Source organism: Papaver somniferum, chromosome 9 (genome assembly GCF_003573695.1).
Source record: "Papaver somniferum cultivar HN1 chromosome 9, ASM357369v1, whole genome shotgun sequence".
NCBI classification, from domain to species: domain Eukaryota; kingdom Viridiplantae; phylum Streptophyta; class Magnoliopsida; order Ranunculales; family Papaveraceae; genus Papaver; species Papaver somniferum.
Genome location: NC_039366.1, coordinates 203,900,935 through 203,918,006, shown reverse-complemented (window position 1 = coordinate 203,918,006; position 17,072 = coordinate 203,900,935). Strand labels below are relative to the sequence as shown.

Genomic DNA, 17,072 nt, shown 5'->3' with positions numbered 1-17,072 from the left:
AGTTACATACAAAACTTCAAGTAGTCTTGAGAATATCAACTTATTAGTGCCAGTATTAGCTACCAATGGCTCCGAAGTATACATTATTTGGTCGTGGGACAAAAATGTTTTTTCTGGAGTTCCTCCGAAGAAGTCCCTAACCTGCAATGATATCCCAGTAAGTGCTAGTAAAAGCCGAAACTACTGAGCTGAGCACTGCAAGTGTGAACCGTGACGTCGTGTTGTTCAACTTATAAGCTGCTCTAACGGCTACAAGAATGATTGTTGAAGGGGCAAACTGTAACAAAGGGCCACCAAAACAAACAGCTTCAACAAAAGGAAATTAGAAAGGCAAACAAAGAGACCTGTACTTGACTAGAGTCTGGCAAATGAATCGTTAGTGTCATCACACTTTTAAAGTAAATGACCTTCTTAGAATTCTTGGAAGGATGGTCTCATCGAATTAACCTTCTGATCAGCTGGATACCCCACGGAGTACAAAGAATTCTTGCACAAACTCCAGAAATCAGTTATGACTGTCAAAACACCCCAAACTACGACAAAATTAGCTAATACCTGCGGCGGCTTAAGGATGCATTTGATAAGGAACCGCGATTGCAGCAAAACAGTGAGCTCATATGGGCACATTTTCTTCAGAATCCGAAAATTATGGGAACCCTATCCACATTGTGCGTATTATATCATTGCCCGGACGTTAAACGACAGCAGGTTGTATTTAACCGAAATGTTTTCCTTCAAACCGAGCAATGTGGGACTTCAATGACTACTGCAAAATGCAGCACACAAGGATGAGAAGAAAAATAAAAATAAAAATGCACCAGCCGGGAATCGAACCCGGGTATGTACCGTGGCAGGGTACTATTCTACCACTAGACCACTGGTGCTTGTTGGATTCCTTTTGTTCGTTACCGGAATCCCACAAAAGTTTCGCAAAACTTGATATCCATTTTGTGTACTTACTGAAACAGATTCGATTTGAGTTTGAAGTGGATCTTCAACACCTTCCCATACTGCGATGATTTAATCCGTAGAGTTCATAATCTGTTTGAACTCGTAGCCCTGGTCGTTTATAGTGCCAAAAGACAATTTTCCCATTAGCTGAACCCAACGATAAGATTATGGAGTGTCAGACAACCGCACGATCATCACAGCAGCCCAAACCAAAGCCAAGCTGAGAACAATCATCTACGTACAGCCACAAGGTCTAGTCATAGACCTGTCACCATTAATCACGCTCTGATACATTATAGGTCTGTCACCACAAGGATGCTGCGGCAATAAGAGGTATGAAAATGTGCAGTCAATAGTTCTTAAACCAACAAGTCTAGGTATCATGCTAATTTTTTTTTTTTTTGATCCTTCAAAGAGAATATATTAAAATGCACGTAAAATTGTGTGCGGACGAGTACGACTGACTAACGGAGAAAAACCTACACAAAATGCAACAAAACAAAAATAAAGATAAAGCAAAGAAATTTCTGCGATACAAAGAGTATCAGCAGAAGAATACACAAATTGTAAAACTTAAAAATCTAAAGCCACTTGCGGCCTATTGTCAAGCTATCTCTAAAGCCCGCTTATAGCATGGACACTTTCAAGAGATGTTCGACTCGGCATGCTTTATTTTTACTGAAAAGAGGTCTTTATGCATTGATCATCCTATTGCAAATATTATAATTAAACTAGGAACCTTCTTTTATTTTTTTTATTTTTAGTACACCATTTTGGATTTCAACAAAACAATTTAAAAAAGTATCACTCCAATTTCAGTTAAAAGGAATGTCCCTTTCTGTTGCGGTGCCAACTCCTCCAGTATATTAGTTTCCTTATTTGCTTATGAATGGTTTAAACCAGTTAGTTTCCTTATTTAGATAGACTTCTTTAATACTTGTTAGACAAGTTTAGTTATTACTTAATAGCCAAGTTTGATGCAAATAACCTGTACCATACTTTGAAACCTTTTTGGTTCTCTCAAGCTCTCAATCTATTGCGAAACTTATGGGTAAACCCGTCCAGACTTTTACTGAATTTTGAGGACTTTTCCATGTCCATCGAAGCTGAAGTTTGCTTCAACTCTTGTTAATTCCATGGTCACTAGGGCCATGCCTGAAACTTAAAAAATCTGCAAGCAGAGCAAAACCAAAACAATGTTATTAAAACAGATGCCTGAGAACTTCAACCTTTAAAAACTGAAGCTGAAGTCAGAGTCTAAGCACACCTTTCTCGGCCCTCTGGCTAAGATTTATTAGATTAATATCTGATAGTGCAGGTCTCTTCGACGGCAAGGTATTAATTTTTTTTTTCATGGGGGAGTTCCCACCACAGCAGCTTGCTGCTGGGGGGTTCCCATGCGTCGCATCTGCGTTGCAGAACAACTGCAAAGGACTGGCGCACCCCCTACCAAAAATCAAAAGATAAATATTGCAGCTTGTTTGCTAGAGTTCTCATACAATAAGCTCGCAATGCTTTTTCTTTGTGATTTTGCGTTTTTTTTTTTGTTTCTCAAACTGCACTACCTTCTTAGGGTAACTCAGGCGACATTGATCTGTAGGCTTCAATCACTTTGCTTTTCCAAGTGACTTGCCCTCCATTTCCGGATTCAGTCCTGCAAAGGAGGATAAGTATAAGAGACACCACAAAGTGAAGGAAAAAAAGATAAAACAAAGGCAACAACATCCTATGAGAAGGAGAAGCAAACTTGAACAATGGCAACAGCCTACAAGTATTAGACTATTGCCCGCTTCTTTCCCTGATATCCACTTCTTCATTCCTTCCCAAGTTTAGGGTTATCCAAAACAGGCTGCGTAAACCTCATTTGCTTTTTTTCAAGTAAAGCATTGATTTGACTTCCTGTGAGTGTTTCTTTCTCAAGTACAGCGTTAGCTAGTGCGTGGAGTTTGTTACTGTGTGTAGTTAAAATGGTCTTTGCGTTATTGTAAGCCCTGTCCAAGAGTTCTCTTACCCAAACTCCTATAAGAGGCTGTGCAAAAGAATAAAAATCTCAGCACGTCAAGATTCTACCATCACTGCTTCAGAATAAGGTGAATTATCCGAATCCTACCAGCAGGACTAAAGTAATTCAACTTCCTTAAGAAATTCACATTTTGCATCACCATTTTCTATCTGCAGAAAAGGATAAACAACCCTTTATGTCCCCTTACCGCAGTGTGGCAAGAAAAATTTAGCTAAATCATTTTGTAAATGAACCTGACTTCTGCTGTGTCAGGTCCAACCTGACTTCTGCCGATACCAGAGATACCATTGCCCCCTAGATGCTCCGACACGACCCAACTCGACTAACTGCAGGAAGAATCACATTTCCATGACTGACTGCATCCAAAATTACACTCAAAAACCTTAGATGAAACATTAAAGCAGCTGGAAAAAGAAACCCTCGTTAGATCCATCTTTGTTAAAAATATAAACTTGATTTTAGTTTAGAATTATCTAGAATTATCTAGGCCCAACTAGTGTATTGTAGATTATTCCATAATACTCTAGCTCATCTAGAGACTTCATGGCTATGAGGGCCCAAGCTTACTAGAATATTCATGAATGTACAAAAGGTTCTAAACTATCTAGAAATATCTAGCACATGTTGTAGTTAGTTGGGGATAGATATTTCTCTAGGGAGTTCTAGAGAATTCTTAGGTTGGCTATAAATAGGGAGGTAGTGCAACCAAGTGAAGGTGTAATTGAGTGAAAACCAAAGTTAGTGGCAAGGTGAAAATCAAAGTGAGTTTATGTAAGAAGTTGTATGTACAACTATAGTTTTGAGAGAGAAATAAAAATTCAGTTTTTTTTTTATTGAGTGTTGTGAGCCCATTTTCAAATTATCCAATACCCATTTATCCCATTAACTCCAAAATCATTTCCAACAATCTTTGATAACATGTTGCACATCCAATCAGTAATCAATAAAACTCTTCAGGAACGTATTTTCATTTGCCTCGGACATAAGATCACTTTCTAAATGAACAAAAAGCAGTTTGAAAGACCCATTTGACTTCTCATAGTACTTCACAGTCAGCTATAACTAATTGGCGTGTTACATGACTTTTAGGAGACTAGACACCAAAACCGAAAGGGGCAGCCAGTAGGTTTGGCAGTTAAACTTCGCTAGCTTTGATTGTGGAAAAACTAGCAGTAAACACTGGTATTGAGAGTGAAAAAAAAAACTCAGCTATAAAGTAAGACTGGAGTGACATCACCTCTTTTGGTAAGACATTATAAACTGATTAACTGCACTCTGCACCTCTACAACGAACTACTTACAATCGGCTAATGTGGTAAACATAAATCACTGTAAGAACATTTTTGATTCTAGTTTTTACACAAGGCTTTTAGACTATGTCATGACTCATGTCCCAAGCCTAGGGGAGAGTGCCCATATCATTTTGATGCCAGTATTTAGCGTAATCCAAGAAGTAGGTAGCCTTTAACCAAACACTGGGTGTCTTTATTATTGTAATGGGGTGGTTACTATCAAATCTAACATTTTTCCTGATGCTTGGTGTAAATGAACCCTATATATAAGACATTTTTCCGTTGAGCCATGAGCACAGTATGTTACTATTCCAGAACTGTTATAGTTTTGTTCATATCAGTTACACCAATTGATGTCAGTTTCATACATTGAAGGATTATTGATATTTTAAGTGGGATTGGTAGGACAAAACCAATTATTTTCCTACTTCTTCACTGTAGAGTTTTCACTACCAAGTTGTAAACTTAGACTTATGCCATCTCCGCATACAATATTAGCAGTTATTTACATGCCTTTCGAGAGACTACGTTCAGCTAGCTTTGATTGATTGAGTAAAAAACTAAAAAATCAGCTGTAAAAGAAGACTGTTCTGACATGTCTTTTATGTATGTAAAAATGCCGTAAAACAGGAATAGGTTTAAAAACTAAAGTGAATTATCCGAATTCTAGTAGCAGGACTAAAGTATCTGTAACTCGCTACAACAAGGTTTATTTTGTCTACATATGATAAACTCAAGGATTGTTTTATCCTCTCACGAGAAGAAACATACATGCGATTCAGCCTTGTGTTTGGATAACTTCATTTTGTATATAAATTATCAGAAAGTAACTCGAGGAACTATTTGTGATCATTCATGTCCGGTATAAAATCATGTCAAATGTTAAACCATATAATCCTCAGGCACCATGTAATATCATAATAAAAGAGATACATTGGGGTAAATTTACATGAGAAACAAAGTCAAGTAAGAAGAAAAACATAAAGAGGTGACTTTGTTATACATTCTCATATAATGGAAGAGATTCACACAGTTTTGGATAAGAATGATCAGTTGGAGTAATACGAAAACCGTGAGAATTAAATCCTCAAAGAGAGATTGGTGGCAGGTTTTCAGTAACATCAACGATGCCACATTCAGCCTTTGGTCGTGTTTATTTTTTCTTTTACAAAAAAAAATAACAACCGAACTCAGGTTCATTTACAAAATGATGTTGCTAAACTGTTTTTCTCAACAGTTTTAAGTTTCTTGGCAAAAGACAAACGGTAAGTGTTGGTAGGATGGTCAAGGACTAGATTAGGAAATCTAGTTGATCAAGGAAACCAAGTACTTGTGTCCTAAGTATAGAAGTTTAAGACGTTTGTTTTTAGAGCTAAGATTAGAAAACCCTATACTTGTAGAAAAGTATTCCTTGTTAAGGAATGTGTCCACTCCTATTGATGTGTATAAATAGCCATAGAGAGAACTAGAGAAAACACATCAAGAGCTAAGTAAGAGTTCTCTTCATCTCGTGTAAAAAGGCTTTGTATATTCCAACCTATACGGTGATATATAAAATTGCTTATTCCTTCCCGAGGATTAAACCTCGTTAAATACTTGTTCTTCTTGTGTATGTGATTGTGTTCTTGGCGATATTGAGATACCTCGTAGTAGTGCAAACCTAACGTTTCCGCAGGCTTTGGTGCAACAGTAAGTTCCCGAAATATTAAATAAAAACCATTAATCAAAATTCTAAACTTCTGATCAATTCTAGAGAGATATAGAGGGTCATAACTAATGTGACTTTCTTGCGTCACCTGGTGCAGGTATAAAAGAAGAAAAAAACATTAGGCATGTGTTTAGAGATAGATTTTTTTTCCTCCATGGATTATCTTTCCTAAGACCATGTAATTTCTTTTATTAAGCCAAACAAAATCATCCATAAAGGAAGCCGTTAGAGATCACCGACCACATCCTAGACGCACCGGGTATAGATAGCTTTATTTGGGTACCATTGTATTTTCATTAATAATCAAAAGAAGAGTTTTAAGGCTCCGTTGAGTAGGAGACGAGATCACAAAAATCAGATTTTTTTTCTTCTTCTGATTAACGTTTTAGGTATGTACGATACGAATCCCGCAGATGATATTTCTTTAAATCTTAAGTTTTTTTTTAGCTCCCTTTGATTTCCCCTAATTTTTGATCTAGGGTTTCGCGTTATTGTTCAGTCGGAGAAGAGTTTTTAACACGGAGTTGGCTAATTATAGATAACAGGAAACTCATGTATATGTACTATTTATTTGCTATCTGTTAGTGCTCATCTGCTTATTTTAGTTTTCGTGTTTTAGATCTATACTGGTTGCTGTACTTGGTAATTACATCATAGGGGCGCCTACCTAATCTTTTTCTTCTTCGAGTCGCCTTAGGCCGCCTAGGCGCTAGGCAAGGCGAAGGGCTTGGCGCCTAGTGTCTCACACTACATGAATGTTTACTCCGGTCTATAAATATGTCCACGCACATTATGTATTCATTTTGGAAAATTTCCAAAGTACACCGTTTGTTGAAAGACTTTCAGAGGATGAAAGGGAGGAGATGCGAATGGAAAATCAGGCAATACTTGCTCGCTGGTTGAAGAAGGAAGATGAACGAAGATTGTTGGCTACTACTACTCAATCCAGCGAAGCAGATAGTTCTGAAATAACGTATCGGTTGGGGTATATAAAGAAACCATGGTTTGAAAATGTTCCGTGGGTTGAAATTGGAAGAAGACAACCTGGGTCTGTCACTGGTTCGTTTCTGCATGAAAAAAAAGACAGGGTAATAAGGCTTCATGGTGTTGTGATCCTTCCCAAGGTAGGAGGACAAGGTGGAAAAGGAGAGACCATTACCGGTACCCTTGAAGCCCATGTAAACGGGTTCATATACACGGCCCCTGGTTTCCACAAGCATTTTTATTTTGACGATATCCAATGTTCCTTCTTCCGACTTGGGGACAGCATGATGCCGCCTCTCTTACATTTTCATATGCATCCCCCCTTGAAGAAGAAGAAGAAGAAGAAGGAAGAGACAAAAGAGTTCGAATTCCATTTGGTGAAATGCCCTCCGGGACAGAATAGACAGACGAGGTCTTATCATGATTCAGATAAGATTGAGAAAGGGAAGCAAAACATCTTGGACAACGAACGTTTGAAGAACTTTGTCGACGAAGTTCATGCTCGATGGGATACCCTGCCTATATCACCTCGTCTGTTTGTTAAGCTAGCGAAGGAGTACCAATTTAGTGGGGATATTCACTGGAAGGGATCAGTCGTCAAATCACACCCCACCTTTTCCCTGACTCCATATGACCTAATTGTGCTTGTAGAAACACCCTTCACTGTGTTCCCGATGGAGGCAATTGAGATTGTTAATCTGTCTGTGCTCAGATCGCTTTAACTCTGGTGAACACTAAACAAATAGACTAAACACTAAAGGCGCTTGCTGCCATAAAAGATCGCTTTAACTCTGGTGATGTGAAGTACTATGTGAACACTAAACAAATAGACTGGAAGGACACAGTGAAAAACATAGCAGCTTTTCCGGAGAGATTCATAAGCAAGGGTGGATGGGATCAATTTGAACTCGAGGATTGTCATACTTTGGCCTACTATTGCCGTCCGCCGAAGAGAAACTTGGTGGTGATGAAGGAGCGAAAAAATGGTAGTGAAGCATGAGAAAGGTTGACGTTCGACAAATAACTATAATATTCTCCCAATCTGCAGTTTGTGTTAGTAGATGAGTAGTCTGTTATTAGTAAACATATACATACTGAACTTGAACAGAAACATATTCTTGTTTTTGTTCAGTGACTTGGTTTTTTCTTTAAGTAAGATTCTTCACTAGCATTTACTACTGAACTTGAATGTTACTCTGCAACAGACAAAACTGTATTCATAGTTTGCAAGAAGCTACCAATCAAAAAAAAAAAAAAAGCCACACAGTGCTTTAATTCATTTTTTACTCAGCAAAAATATATATTGAGAAGCTTACAAAGAGTAAGCGGGAAACGGAAAAGGGAACAACCCAAAGAGGGAGGAAGAACAGGCTCAACCTCCCTACACCTCAAAGAGCCTTTTACAGAAAGAAAGAACCCCAAAGCTAAGTTACGAAAAGAAAAGAATCCCAATGGACAAGGACTTGATCAAGAGAGACCCCTTTCATAGAATCCAAGTTTGTTACACCAGAAGAAAGCTTGAGTTTTTATGTCTTCTACAAGAGTCGTGAATCTCGACGTCCCGTTGTTGAAAATGATTTCATTCCGGCAGTTCCAAATGCACCAGCAAATGGCTGCCGGCAGTACCTGCCAAAGACTTTTACCTATACAAGATGGATTTTTAACTCTCCATCCTTTGATAAGAAGATCAATGCAATTAGGAATTACCCAATCAAGTTTAGTACGCGACATAAAATGCTGCCAAACTAAAGAAGCAAATGGGCAATGGAAAAGAAGATGGCCAGTAGTCTCTCTGCTGCAATGGCACAAAAGACAACCATTAACCAACAATTTACCTTTCTTGTAAAGAATATCCATTGTAGCTAGTTAGTTTTCTATGATAAACTTGCCGCAGGAAAAACCCCACTTTGTGTGGCCAAGCTCTTGACCAAATGCTTAAATTTAGCAAACCAAGAATAAGCAGATTTCACTGAACACTTCCTTTTTGTCAATAGACCAGGCAAACGAGTCTTCATTGGAACCTACCATTAAGTTTTCTATCATCACTAGCAAATTAGTAGAGACTTCATCAATTTGAACTTGTGATAGTCTTCTGTCCAAGCTAGGTTCGAAGAGCCACCTTTCAATAACGTTGCAGCACATTTTCCAACTGTCCAGTTTTTAGTAGAACTAATGGAATAAATGTGGAAATGCTGCATTGAATGCTTCTTCCCCTACACAAAATTCTGATTGTCTTGCCATCTACTAGATTTAGATTGGTGCATTTCTTGAAGGTTTTGAGATGTGTGTAAATCTGTTTCCAAACTCCACAAGTGTTCCCTGATTTAGGTTTCATGGTTTCTCTATCCACTGGTCTAACTACCCACCTATACTCCCAACCTGATCTTGTGGTCAATGCTGGTGCCTCACTCGTACCTGCAACAGGACTTCCACACAGACACTATGGACTGGTTTCCGATTGCTGAAGTTGTGGCAACATAAGGATTCCAGGCCCAACCACGTGTGAGCGTCTTTCATACCACTATGTGCTGGTATTTCTATGTCATCGTGTAGGAGACTGTAGGTGATACATTCACATAGATTTCATAAATATTGGATTCTTGCTAGCCATTCTCATCTAATCCATCTTATTCCCTCGTTTATATCTACAATAGTATACAAAATATGCGCAAAACACTGGTGATAAATTTACATTGATATACCAGGAACTTGCTGAAATCTGGTCCTTGGTTCTATTGGGTTTCTAACTTATTTGGCTTTCAAACTTTTGACGAATGAGTAACCTTCAGATGGTTTCTTCCACCAATTCTCTGTTGTCTATCACAATTCCATAATGCACAGCATTTATTGTGCTTCCATAAGCTAGATAGACTGAACTAATATGCTTCCCAAGTTCCCATCAGTAGTTACCTTGACAGTTCCGCTAGTCTTATTGATTCCTAGAATTTAGGCAACTGGGTTCCAGGAGAGCTTGAGGGATCTAGGATCTGCAAATTATTTGCATCTCTTGTGGCCGTCACTGGTGTCAACATTTCAACCCATTGGTGGTGTGAACATCCGATCAAACAAGTAGCTCGGAGGAAGATTCTACATTTGCTGGTGCTGTTTTGAAATTGAATCAATACAAATAAATGACAAACTCAATGACAATTCAGTTTTTAATAGGTAACATACTGAAATTGGATTTACGTAACATTACATACATTTCGTGAATTAAAAAACAAAGACTAAACTATGGAGATGAAGAAATAAACTAGCAGATTCAGTTTCTGTCCTAGTGAGGTGAAACTGAATCTATAATTTTAAATTAGTGAGAACAAAACTGAAGAAAAAACCAAAAAAGTCTTCAGGCACATATGGAGATAACTGACAAGAAATGTTGAGGACATGGTGAAAATTAAGATTTTCAGAAGATAATTCATTGTTGTTGATGCTGTTGAACTAACACCACATCCTGCCATGATTTTGTAGATGCAGATCTGTTTTTTTGTTGTTGTTTAGGGTTTCTCTCTACACAGAGTATGGGAGGCACAATTCAGGGTTCCTTTTGCAGAAAATTAAATCTAAATGACTACTTATAAGTGCCGTCAAATATAGGGTTCACTTATCTGACGGACATTACGTAATCTGTGATTGGCGGGAATTGAATTCAAGACGGCTGTGATTTTTAGTCAACATACATGTGGAGAATTTGAAACATCGACCTGACCAGCTATTTTTTTTCCTGATAAACAAGCAACCATTATATTAACGAGGTTATAATGAGTTTTAGATAAAACAAAAAAAGAATACAAAATAATAAGAAAATACCGTAAAAGTATAATACCAAGAAATTCGATAAGAGAAAAAGAAGATCACCGGAGTAAGACAAAACAAGTATGAATAAGATTCAATTATATCGGAAGAAGAATGATTTTTTTCGGAATTAAATTCCATTTAATTTGGTTTCCTTCTTTAGAAAGATGTGCTCCCAAGAGATAACGAGACGGGAAAATGAGATTTGTAAAGAGTCTGTATGATTTGTAGAGACAAAAAAATGGAAAATGTTTAATCAAAAATTTAAAACTTCTACCGATCATTTTATCATGCACGTTATAATAATAAAAATACCACAGAAACCTAGCTAATTATGTGTTCATTGTCAAAATAAATCTCATTGTTGTCCTATGCCTAAATTTTCATTCTCTTTGTTTCATTCATTCCAAATTTTATTTGTATGCTATCTCGCCGTTGGTTTTCCATTTAGTGCGCAAATGGCTCTGTCCTAGTCATCCACTCCAAAAATGGGAAAAAATTTGGTTTACCCTTAAAAACAAATATTCCCCAAAATTTCAAGTTTCCAAAAATATCACCTCTTCAGGGGAGATTTCTACCATGCTTATTTTCCAAATCTTTGAAAACAACAAACCAATGATTTTCAATTCTTCTTCTAATAACGGGAATGTCAGAGTGACTCTTCTCAAATCGTAATCCAATAACATGGATTTGTAGGGAATTTAAAGAACTTAAAAAAAATCTTTAACTAATAACAAGAGACGTTAGGAGATTCTCCAAAAATCTTTATTGACTAACAGTAGATTTGGAAACTCTCCAAAAAATCATTTGAAATCTCATTTGACTACTTCCATGTAACTCATTGGAGCAAAACTAGAAAATGAATGGCCTAAGTTACGTAGGCTACCTGAAGAGAACAATTGAGGAATGGATGTCTTCTCTTTCTGCTCTTTAAATAGATTCACTTTCTGTGGCGTCCTTAAAAAGATCTTGCAAGGAAAAAACGGAAAAGTTACCTCGATCAAGCCTTAATCGCTGAAGTCAAATAGATTTTGGATTTTAGATTCTCACAAGGAAAATTATCACAAAACTTAGAGAGCATATCTAGAAATGAGACGATAGGACAACAGTAGACTTAGCTCAGTGACTTTTAATCCCGTGGTGAAGGGTTCGATCCCCTTAGATGGCGACGCCAATTCACATGAACAATAATGTCTTCTTTTTTGGGGGGTTCAAAGAATAAGAAAATCCAGAACTTCTTCAACACACACTGTAAACACTAAAACAATCTGTGTGCATGACCGTTACCCTGAAGAATATATGTAAGCTGAATCAGAGGAGAAATGACTGGTAATTCAGTTTCTTCTTGAGAAGATAGGGTACAGGAAGCGCGGAATTAAAGCAAAGGAAAGTTTTCTTTAGACCCTTCCGAAGCACCAGACTAAAATTTCTCGTGTTCCTTGATTTTTAAACTGAAGATGCCACCGCTACTTTTTCCACCATAATTTATGGTAAAATTGAATCTTCAAACAATTACTTTAACCCTGGGTTTGGTGGTATAGTTATTTTTACATCTCAATCAAGCCAGGAGAAGAATAATGTAGTCAATCATTTTTACTTCAGCGATAATGAAGGACATTCAAATTGGAATCTGGACTTGAGAAGGAGACTATCAAATATTGGGATTGCAGAAGCCAGGGATCTGTCGCACAAGTTGCAAGACGTGAATTTAAATGAAGATGAAGACCAGAGAATTTGGAAGTGGACAGTTGACGGCGCATTCACGGTACGCTCGTGCTAGTTATCTCTAATTCCTCCGCCCTCCTTTGCAGGATTTCCCCACAAGATTGTTTGGAATAATGATGTACCGACCAAGGTTAGCTTCTTTACGTAGTTGGTACGTCCATCTTAATTCCTTACTAGCACAATACAATTTCGAAAGGAAAGAGAAAACGTTGGTAAATAGATGTTGTATGTGCACGAAGGAATTAGAAACTATAAATCACTTGTTCCTTCTTTGTTAAGTGGCTCACTCTATATGGATGGTTTCCTAAATGGTTTTGGAGTGGGAAGACCTCCAGGAGATGACATAAAGGATTATTTTAAAAATAGAGATAGAATTGATTTTGCAACGACGGAGAATTTTAATTGGAACATCCTTTCTTATGCTATTTGTTGGAATATTTGGAAAGAACACAATCAATGGATGTTTGTCGTAAAGGCAAAAGAGAAAGACGCTCTAAAGATCGTATTAGAAATTAAGGAAAATATTTTGTATTGATCCCTCCTTCCAAGACGCTTAGCGACATTAGATCTGAAACGTTAGTCTTCAAATGGGAAGAATTAGTCGGGAGGTAGTCGCTTTACTGTTGAATCTTTTACTTTTTCCTTCACCTAGGTCCATTATGGTCATGAGGCATCGTAACTATCTAATTCATTATTCTTTTATGTAAATTATATCATTTTGATGATTAAAAAAATACTTGTGTACAATAATCATTGGTTAAAATGGAATCAGGGCAAATTCAGTAATAACTACAATGAGATAAGAGCAGCAACAGCTCCTAACAAGGAAGGCGCATGGTCAGCTTAGTATTGTGAATGCAGATCCAGAGTCGAGCCATGGCGGAAATGAAAAATACAAAAATGTTGATTTATGATAAATGCAACCAGTTTATTTTATTAACTTTTTATTTTCCTGCTAAAAATATATCCACTTATCAGAGTCTAGAACTATGTAGTCAATTTCGGGCATTTCGTCCGGAATTCCGGCGAAATTTCGGATTTCGGATCACCACAAAACGAAACGCAAGATTTCGTCGAGACGGAAAGGAATCGGAAATTTCGGGCATCTCGGCTGGAATTCCGGGCATCTCGGACGAAATTCCGGACATCTCGGATGAAATTCCGGTATTAGAACATTTCGAGAACAATGGAGACAATAATCATGTTTTACAAAATTTCCTTCTTTGAAATTGTACCGAGATTACACCGAGATTTGGAAACGGAATCTCCCCGAAACTACGTTGTACCAGTGTCTCGCCCGCGATCGAGACAAACCGGAATCCGAAATCGACTACATTGGTCTAGAGTGTAGCAAAGTACAATGCTTAATGTAAGGCATTAAGCCAATGTAAGCTACGGCTTGGTGGCTGTGACGCCAAACTCAAAACACACCGAGCCAAGCCAAGTTAGCTCCTTAAAAGAGTGTATCAGAATGCGAGTTGTCGTTAGATCAAATAATTCAACGGTCAGAGTTAACCCTAAACTTTATAAGAAATGTATATATAGTTCATTTACGCCTCCTTGATTCTACATCTCCGCACCTTAGTTAGCAATTCGGGATTCGGCAAACATACGGAACGATAAATATACGAGTATTGTATGGTTTTTTAAAACCCAAATTCGGTCCAAAGTTCGGTCTATGGGACATGATTCGTTAGTAGAATTGTGAGACTTATAATTTTTTGGTAAGACTTGTAGAATTGTGAATAGTTTTTCTAGGGATGCGACTGTCGGTGTCTGATACTGGTGTGGCGCTCTTAAGTATGCAAAGTAACAATGGCGTCGGTGATTTTGTAACTATAAAAGGTACCCGACACAGCTACATATAAACACAATGGACTTAGAGTTAATGTAAAGAACATTTTGGTGCGGATATACTGTGTAGGAAATAAGATATCTATATCCAGGCTAACAACGAAGTAAGACTGTAATAGGCAGTCACGTGTCTTCTCATTCTCTTTCTTTTCTTTGTTCTGCCATATTCTCAAGCTTTATAGAATGCCAATATATTAAATTTTAGCAGCTAGCAGAACTATAGCCCTTTACGCATGTGTCTGACATAAGTACAAATGTCAATACATGCCAACACAGCAAAAAGTTTGAAAAATATGGTGTTAAGATAAACTTCTTGCTCAGCAGTGGGGACATCAGGTCCTTGACTTACTTTGGTTTTCTCAGATCTCATATGAGCTAGATATTAGTATATGTAGCTCAGAATGCAACTACCGAATCGATGCAGAATATGCATAGTCTGTAGACACTTTTAATTCATAATAAGCTAAGTGGCTGATTGAAACTTGAAAATGTTATTCGGTTAATTTGGACCATCATTTTATTCGACTTGAAAAGCACAATAAAAGCCTGCTTGTCTAATAATTTTGATATGTGTTTTCTCTCGACACCTTAACTAGAGAAGACTTTAAACTTTATAGTAATGTTACTTCTTCATGCTGTTGTTATGAAGTAAGATGGCTTTTCCGCACAACTGATCGCATTTCTTTTTCTCTTTGATAACCAGGCGAAAATTTCCGCGTTGAAAAGTGTTTGGATGTAGTTGCTAGTTTGCAAGCTTGGAAGGGTACTGGTGAGGTTCGTTATGTTGAAAGAATAAACTTGATTTGGATTAATCAAGAATATTCTAGAAGCTTAATTAGTAAGAAAATGTAGAAGAAATGTGACAATGGAGCATTCTGGAACAAGTATTAGACTAGAGAAATCTAGAGTCAAAGTCAGCAATTAGATGTAAAAAAAATGTAAGAAAACTAGAGTTTTCTAGAGCAGGTCATACAGTAGAGAGTTAGGGAAGGTTCTAGACCTTATAGAGGTCGGTCAATCAAAGCCTATAAATAGGCATCAGTTGTAACCATTTGAGTTGTAATTGAGTGAATACCCAAAGTGAGGTATAGGTGTAAGTACTGTGAGAGTAATTTGAGTCTTATAAACAAAAGTGAGTTTGTACGATCAGTTTTTGCAGCTGTATCAGTTTTTGTCAGATTCTCTGGACCACTCCTGGGTGTCTGTTACCAGAAAGACAGTTAGCAGTGCTGCCTTCTTTTATAAATTTTCAAACTGGATTTGATAAGTTATTATTCGTGTAATGCATTACCATGGGACCTGCATCCTTTTACTGGATGTTCAAATTTGAAATTTTTATGAACAACTTGAGTTCCTGCTTTTAATCACGTGGAGCCACCACCATCTGCTTCTTCAGAGCTGAATATACTGTCTTGCTCTGATACGACTAACTTTTTGTGGTTCAGTTGGGGGTCTATCTTAGTAAGCTATGTTTGGTGCTTCCATAGCATTATTGATACTTTTTCTTCGCATCATTGGTTCATAATCAGTTTTTCCTCATTCTACCTGGTTGCAGGAACTAATAGCCGATTTAAATTCACGGGTCCGATCTATGGTTGAGAGCAGATGTCATGCTGGAATACACAGGTGAAGAGGTCCGTGTATTGAGAATTTGCATATCAGTGATAATGCTTTCTTCTTTTATTAGTACTGCAGTACATGAAGCTGTTCTTTTTGACGAAAAGTCACTCTTCTGGACCCTTGGACAGTTAAAATTTAGTGTGTCCTCGAGGAAACATTCTTGCAAAAAACTTGAATTTAGTTTGTGTTTTATGGAAAACATTTTAAAAGAAATGTTACTGCCATGTTATGCTTATAAATCATAAATTAATGTTGTGTAATTGTCAAAGAGTTAATTAGATATGCATGCATATGTGTGCACCGTAACCAGTATTGAGTGGAAGAGAAGGAACTGTTGATTCACACTGCTCAATTCTTAGTCAGATAATCTCTACACTCTCTTCATCCTAATCACAAAAAAATGAGAATATAAGTAATTTGTTATTTAGTACTGAGCTGAAGGCATGGAATGTGATGAACTATAGTAAAACTGGAACCCAAAAAAGAAAAGAAACCCTATATTGACCGGTAACAAAGGTATATCTGTAACTTCCAACTCTCTCTATCCTATTTTGTTTGAATTCTTCGCTAATCATCGGTTGCTGCTGTACCAGGTCACTATCACTCGGGTGTACAACTGGGATGTTCACCAATGCAGAATTAAGCAAGTTATTGCAACTGCTGTGAAAGACTGGCGGAGGCTTTCTATTGTCGCATGGCAGTTTGTATCTTCTTCTAGTCAAGGGGGCGGTTATGATAGGTTCCCATGGAAATGCATATTTGATGTTTGACCAGTTTTGATGTAATTTTATTCTTAGTTTGTGCGCTCTCAGTATTGTTGATTTTTCGTGACAGTGATTAGTATTGACATGTCCTACTTTTTTTTAGAGCACAACAGCCATGTGCTGATGTCATACTAGTATATTACTTAGCCCTGGGCATGTATTATTGATAGATGACCTGTAGTGTCCTAATGGTGTTCGGATGCCAATTCTTTTACTTCGCAGGATGCTGTTTCGTAAAATATGCAACTTCAGAGGATGCTGAGAGGGTCATTAGAGCCTTGCACAGTCAATACACTTGGGTGAGTGTATTGCTTTTTTTGGTCTTGATAATCTCTTTATATGTTCATCGTTTATCT

At 37.4% G+C, this 17,072-nt stretch overlaps 2 non-coding genes across 2 annotated transcripts; one reads left to right on the top strand and one right to left on the bottom strand.

Moving 5' to 3' along the window:
* Positions 1–813: 813 nt before the first annotated feature.
* On the bottom strand, positions 814–884 carry TRNAG-GCC. The gene has a single exon. It is a non-coding gene; the product is annotated as a tRNA-Gly (tRNA).
* Positions 885–2,214: 1,330 nt separating this feature from the next.
* Positions 2,215–2,399, top strand: LOC113314475. Its single transcript, XR_003342419.1, has one exon. It is a non-coding gene; the product is annotated as a U2 spliceosomal RNA (small nuclear RNA).
* Positions 2,400–17,072: the final 14,673 nt, after the last annotated feature.